Source organism: Triturus cristatus, chromosome 9 (assembly GCF_964204655.1).
Source record: "Triturus cristatus chromosome 9, aTriCri1.1, whole genome shotgun sequence".
Taxonomy (NCBI): Eukaryota; Metazoa; Chordata; class Amphibia; order Caudata; family Salamandridae; genus Triturus; species Triturus cristatus.
In genome coordinates, this window is record NC_140592.1 from 37,015,810 (window position 1) to 37,022,780 (window position 6,971).

Genomic DNA, 6,971 nt, shown 5'->3' on the forward strand with positions numbered 1-6,971 from the left:
CCTGCAGCAGTGAATGCACAACACCTCCTAGAGCTGGCACCTCGCCACACACTGGGGGCTGCAGGGGTGCGGCAGGAGCTCTCCAGGAGCAGTGAATGCACAACACCTCCTGGAGCTGACACCTCCCCACACACCAGTGGCTGCAGGGGTGCAGCAGGAGCTCTCCTGCAGCAGTGAACTCACAACACCTCCTAGAGCTGGAACCTCCCACACACTGGGGGCTGCAGGGGTGCTGCAGGAGCTCTCCTGCAGCAGTGAACTCACAACACCTCCTAGAGCTGAAACCTCCCTGCACAGTGGGGGCTGCAGGGGTGCTGCAGGAGCTCTCCAGGAGCAGTGAATGCTCAACACCTCCTGGAGCTGGCACCTCCCCACACACTGGGGGCTGCAGGGGTGCTGCAGGGAGCTCTCCTGGAGCAGTGAATGCTCAACACCTCCTGAGCTGACACCTCCCCACACACCAGGGGCTGCAGGGGTGCTGCAGGAGCTCTCCAGGAGCAGTGAATGCTCAGCACCTCCTGGAGCTGAAGCCTCCCCACATACCAGGGGCTGCAGGGGTGCTGCAGGGAGCTCTCCCGGAGCAGTGAATGCACAACACCTCCTGGAGGTGAAACCTCCCCACACACTGGGGGCTGCAGGGGTGCTGCAGGGAGCTCTCCTGCAGCAGTGAATGCTCAACACCTCCTGGAGCTGACACCTCCCCACACACTGGGGGCTGCAGGGGTGCTGCTGGGAGCTCTCCTGGAGCAGTGAATGCACAACACCTCCTGGAGCACACTGGGGGCTGCAGGGGTGCTGCAGGGAGCCCTCCCTCAACAGTGAATGCAGAACACCTCCCAGGGCTCAAACCTCGCTGCACACCAAGGGCTGCAGGGGGCTGCAGGAGCTCTTTCGGAGCAGTGAATGCACAATACCTCCTGGATCAGATACCTCCCTGCACACTGGGGGCTGCAGCGGTGCTGCGGGCAGCTCTTCTGGAGCAGTGAATGCACAACACCTTCTGGGGCTGAAACCTCCCTGCACACCAAGGGCTGCAGGAGGGCTGCAGGAGGTCTCCCGGAGCAGTGAATGCACAACACCTCCTGGTTCAGATACCTCCGTGCACACTGGGGGCTGCAGGGAGCTCTCCTGGAGCAGTGAATGCACAACACCTCCTAGAGCTGAAGCTTCCCCACATCCTGGGGGCTGCAGGGGTGCTTCAGTGAGCTATCCTGCAGCAGTGAATACACAACACCTCCTGGAGGTGAAACCTCCCTGCACACTTAGGGATGCATGGGTGCTGCAGGGAGCTCTCCTGGAGCAGTGAATGCACAACACCTCCTGGAGGTGAAACCTCCGCACACACTGGGGGATGCAGGGGTGCTGCAGGGAGCTCTCCCGAAGCAGTGAATGCACAACACCTCCTGGAGGGGAAACCTCCCGCATACTTAGAGATGCATGGGTGCTGCAGGGAACACTCCTGCAGCAGTGAACACACAACACCTCCTGATACCTCCCTGCACACTGGGGGCTGCAGGAGCTCTCCCTCAACAGTGAATGCACAACACCTCCTGGATCAGATACCTCCCTGCACACCAAGGGCTGCAGGGGTGCTCCTGTGAGCTCTCCTGGGGCAGTGAAAGCGCAACACCTCCTGATTCTGATACCTCCCTGCACACCAAGGGCTGCAGGGGTGCTGCAGGGAGCTCTCCTGGAGCAGTGAATGCACAACACCTCCCGGATCAGATACCTACCTGCACACTGGGGGCTGCAGGGGTGCTCCTGTGAGCTCTCCTGGGGCAGTGAAAGCGCAACACCTCCTGATTCTGATACCTCCCTGCACACTGGGAGCTGCAGGGGTGCTGTAAGGAGGTCTCCCGCAGCAGTGAATGCACAACACATCCTGGAGCTGAAACCTCCCTGTGCAGTGGGGGCTGCAAGGGTGCTGCATGGAGCTCTCCTGCAGCAGTGACACACAACACCCCCTAGAGCTGAAACCTCCCTGCACAGGGAGGGCTGCAAGGGTGCTGCATGGAACTCTCCTGCAGCAGTGACACACAACACCTCCTGGAGCTGAAACCTCCCAGCACACTGGGGGCTGCAGGGGTGGTGCAGGGAGCTCTCCCGCAGCAGTGACACACAACACCCCCTGGAGCTGAAACCTCCCTGCACAGTGGGGGCTGCAGGGGTGCTGCAAGGAGCTCTCCCGCAGCAGTGACACACAACACCCCCTGGAGCTGAAACCTCCCTGCACAGTGGGGGCTGCAGGGGTGCTGCAGGGAGCTCTCCCGCAGCAGTGAACTCACATCTCCTAGAGCAGAAACCGTCCGTGTACACTGGAGGCTGGATGTGTGCTGCATGGTTCTCTCTGGACCCCCGCACAGGCCGCCACCTCCCCCGCACTCCAGGTTGCTGGGAGCCCTTCTGGCAGGGTGGGTTCGGCGGAGATCCTGAAGGGAGAGGTCTGGGTCCCCGTATGAACCACACTGGCCCGGGCGGCAGGGACTCTGATCTTCAACACATTGTAGGCACCTGCATGAACTACACAGTGCAACACATGCTCGGGCTGCAGGAGCGCAGCAGGGCATGTCCGTGTTCTGCGCATGCACGGCACACGAACAGGCTGCAGGCGCCCTGGTCTTTCAAGGAAGCTCACCAGGCGCTATAAATGCGCAGCGTCCACTTGGACTGCAGCAGTGCTGAAGTTTCACTGATGCCGCAGGGAGCCCTGCGCACACACGCACGCGCGCGCGCTCACACACACACACGCTGGATGCTGCAGGAGGCTGGCCGTGTACCATGAACGTACAACACCCGCAGAGGCTGCGCGGGCTCAGATCGCTCACTGCTGCTGAAGGGAGCTCTCTCTACATCCTTAATGAGCAAGCGTTGCAGATGCTGCCGGAGCCCCGGCTACGCACGCACGCTGCGTGCAGCTGCTGATGCGCAAAGGATGCTTCTGCCAGACTCGCGGGTACCTCGAATGCTCAGCATCCTCCCCGGCGGCGGGAGTTCTGCTCTTTCACGGATGCTGCGCGGAGCTGCTGTTGTGCATTGCACGTTGCGCGGAGTTCCTCGAGTACCGTGAGTGAGCCTCCCGGCAGAGGCTGCAGGGCGCTTTGTTGTGCGTGTACTCTGAGGATACAGGTCCTGCACATGTTGCGTGACTTCGAGTATTTCACGCGCTCTGAGGGACTCCTGCGCAGAGCTCCACAATCTGTCGCAGACCCTCCAGCAGCGAGCTCTCCGGGAGCTCTCCAGGGTCCTGGATGAACACCCGGGCGTCTTTGATTGTTCGTGTACTCTGAGGGCGCAGCCCCTGCACAGGCAGCAGAACTTCGAGTGTTTCACGGGTTAAGAAGGATTGCGCCCGGAGCTCCCCAGCCTATCACAGGCCCTGCTGCAGGGAGCTCTCCGAGGGCCCAGTGCAGGAGCACTGGTGCTTCATGGATGCTGCGGGGAGCTCTTCGCGTGCCCTGAAGGTACAGCGATATTGAACTGTGGTGCAGGGAGCTCGCAGATCTCTCACTGATGCCGCAGGAAGTACCTAGTCTCCTGACCTAGAACGGATTATGCATGGAGTTATGTGACCTTTCACGGATGCTGCAGGGAGTCTTGTGACCTTTCATGGATGTTGTAGGAAGGCTTATGACCTTTCAGGGGTGCTGCAATGAGTAATCTCCTACGGATGCTGCAGGAAAAACTTTCAGTTCCCACGGATGCAGCAGGGAGTTCCTTGGCCTCCCACGGATGCAGCAGGGAGTTCTTTGCCCTCTCACGGATGCTGCAGTCATTGGACCACTCACGGATGTTGCAGGGAGTTCCGTGACCTCTCACGGATGCTGCAGGGAGTTCTGTGACCTCTCACGGACGCTGCAGGGAGTTCTGTGACCTCTCACGGATGCTGCAGGGAGTTCTGTGACCTCTCACGGATGCTGCAGGGAGTTCTGTGACCTCTCACGGGTGCTGCAGGGAGTTCTGTGACCTCTCACGGATGCTGCAGGGAGTTCTGTGACCTCTCACGGATGCTGCAGGGAGTTCTGTGACCTCTCACGGGTGCTGCAGGGAGTTCTGTGACCTCTCACGGATGCTGTAGGGGGTTCTGTGACCTCTCAGGGTGCTGCAGGGAGTTCTGTGACTTCTCACGGATGCTGCAGGGAGTTCTGTGACCTCTCACGGGTGCTGCAGGGAGTTCTTTGCCCTCTCACGGATGCTGCAGGGAGTTCTGTGACCTCTCACGGATGCTGCAGGGAGTTCTGTGACCTCTCACGGATGCTCCAGGGATTTCTGTGAATTCTAACGGGTTCTGCAGTTTCCTTCCCGATCTCTCTCGGATGCTACAGTTCAATGGTGGAAGGAGCTAGGAACCACATTCCTCAGAACAGAGGGGAGATACAGTCAGAAGGTAAGAACTCGCCAAATGCCTGCTAACAGCGCCCTGAAGCATCTTAAATAGATATTTTGAGATTTTCTAAGCACACTTCCAGACAATTCCCAGAGTAAGGGGAAAAGGAAGATGGTTTTCCTCTCTCAGGAAGCGAATTTCCTCAATTCATGTCTTGCATTTGACCCCAGATGGATTATGCATAATTGAACTACGATTACCCATATAATCCCTTAATGTATAATATTTACATGAAGCATCTTATCCTAAAATGTCAGCTTATCTGACCCCCAAAGTCATTTATGCGACCCTCAAAAGGCCTATCACCCATCCTCATAATACCTTACCTTATCCTACAAGCCTCATTATCTGACCTGAAGTCATCTTATCTAAGACTATAGATGCCCCATCATGTTACCCCTAGTACCACTTCATCTGATCCTATAAGTCCCATTAATTGTTACAATGCCCTCTTATCTGGCCTTATATGTCCCATTATATTATTGCAATATTTATACAGCGCCTACTAGCCCTACTTGAGACACTGAAATACCTGCTTACATGGATAGCATAGTGCACTGTGTAGGGTGCGCGGTTGCAAGTTGGTTATCTTTGTTTGATCCTGTGTGGAAAGTGTTTGCGGGTCATGCGTGAGGGTCACTGAAGTGCGGTTATCGTGTTATGGGACACAGCCGTGTGAGGACCACCGAGGCGCCGTTATCGTGTTATGGGGCACCGCGCTCAGCGGTGCGCTGCATGAAGGAGTGTGAAACACAGGTGCGCAGTTTATGGTTTTCAGTACGCTGGCAGCTTTGAACAGCTCTGCAAGCCCCTTTATGGGATTTTTATGTTCATATTCCACTTAGCTGTTTGCGACACTGGGTGGTCCATTCTGAGATATTTCATTTAAAGTTTATGGTCCTGAGCAGGTATTGGTTGGAGGGAGACATGGGTCAGAGATCCGCTGGAATGGACTTTGTTAATATCATCCCATGTCTGATTGTCATTGTGAGATGGCAAGAAGTGGGGAGGAATGTAGCTTGCTGGATGTGACCCTATAGTATTAACGTATTTGACCTTTTATGCCCCATCACATGACACTCCTAGTATTGCCTCCTCTGACCTTATGCGCCACATTATCTGGCCTAATGCATGTTATCTTACTTTGTATGACCCCTAAACCACTTTATGTGACTTCCTTATGCCTCATAATATGACCCCCTAGTAACACCGCACCTGACCCTATAAGATCCATTATCTGACCCAGTGTCAACCTATCTAACCCTGTATGTCCCATCATCCGACACTCTAGCACCTTATCTAACCCTATAAACTTCATTATCTGACCACTGAATTATTTTATGTGAAACTAAAATTCCTCTAAATCTGACCCCCCCCCCCCCCCGTAACACCTAATTCTACCCTACATGCCCTATTATCTGACCCAATGTCACCTTACCTGGCCCTGTATTCCACATGGGCTGGCCCATACGGCACTTGGAGTGTCTTCCATATGCCTCATCATCTCATCCTCTCTATTGACACCTTCTCTGACCCCACATGCCCCTTTGTCTTACATAATGCACCTTGTCTGACCCTGTATGCCCCATTATTTGACCCATAAATCACCCTATGTGACCTCTATATACCTCATAATACAACCCCTTAGTAAAGCCTTAACTGACCCTATATGTCCCATTATTTAATCCATAAATCACCCTATGTGACCTCTATATACCTCATAATACGACCCCCTAGTAACACCTTCACTGACTCTATATGCCCCATTATTTAATCCATAAATCACTTTATGTCGCCTCTATATACCTCATCACGTGATCCCTAGTAACACCTTAGCTGACCCTATATATATCCCACTATCTGCCCCAGTGTCACCTTACCAGACTCTACATGCCCCATCACCTGACACCCGAAGTATCACCTCATCTGAACCTCCACGCCTCATTATCATGCCACTAAATCACTTAACCCCATATGCCTCATAATCTGACCCCCAGTAGTACCTCACGTGATCCTTATAAGCCCCATTATCTGAGACAATCCTGTCTTATGTGACCCTATATCCTACATTCTCAAGCCCATAAATCACTTTACTTGTCCTCCATATGCCTCACCTCTGACCCCTCTAGTAACACCATATCTGACCCTATATGTCCATTCTCTGACCCTAAATCCCCTTAATGGACCTCCTTTTTCCCCATCGATCGGCCACTTTTCCGTCCTATAATCTGAACTTGTTCGGTCCCATTAACCGGTCCTGTAATACCCTAAAGCCTCTTTATTTGACCCCCTCTCTTCCATTAACTGACTCCCTTATCACCCAGTCTGGCCGCCTGTACCCCAATATGTGCCTACTGTGTCCCCTAATTTGACCTAACATGGCCCATTGCGACCGCCTATGCCACCGCATCTATACAAATGTGCATTAGGATAGAAGCCCCCGTATCTGCCCCCACAAACCCATGATCTCACCCAAGTGTCTCCCTGAAACACCTTTATATTTGTCACATCCATTAGTATATTACGGAACCTTTAAACCCCCTTACCCAGCCGACGACAGCCTCCTGGTAACCCTCTCCCCCCCCGC

At 54.6% G+C, this 6,971-nt stretch overlaps 1 protein-coding gene across 1 annotated transcript in view; it reads left to right on the plus strand.

Moving 5' to 3' along the window:
* Nucleotides 1-2,845: 2,845 nt before the first annotated feature.
* Nucleotides 2,846-6,971, plus strand: part of LOC146797324 (G protein-coupled receptor 22-like) — a 1,041,243-nt gene continuing 1,037,117 nt past the window's right edge. The window contains exon 1 of the mRNA XM_085624334.1: nucleotides 2,846-4,384. The gene's annotated coding sequence lies outside the window, so the exon portion shown is untranslated. The remainder of the gene's footprint in view (nucleotides 4,385-6,971) is intronic.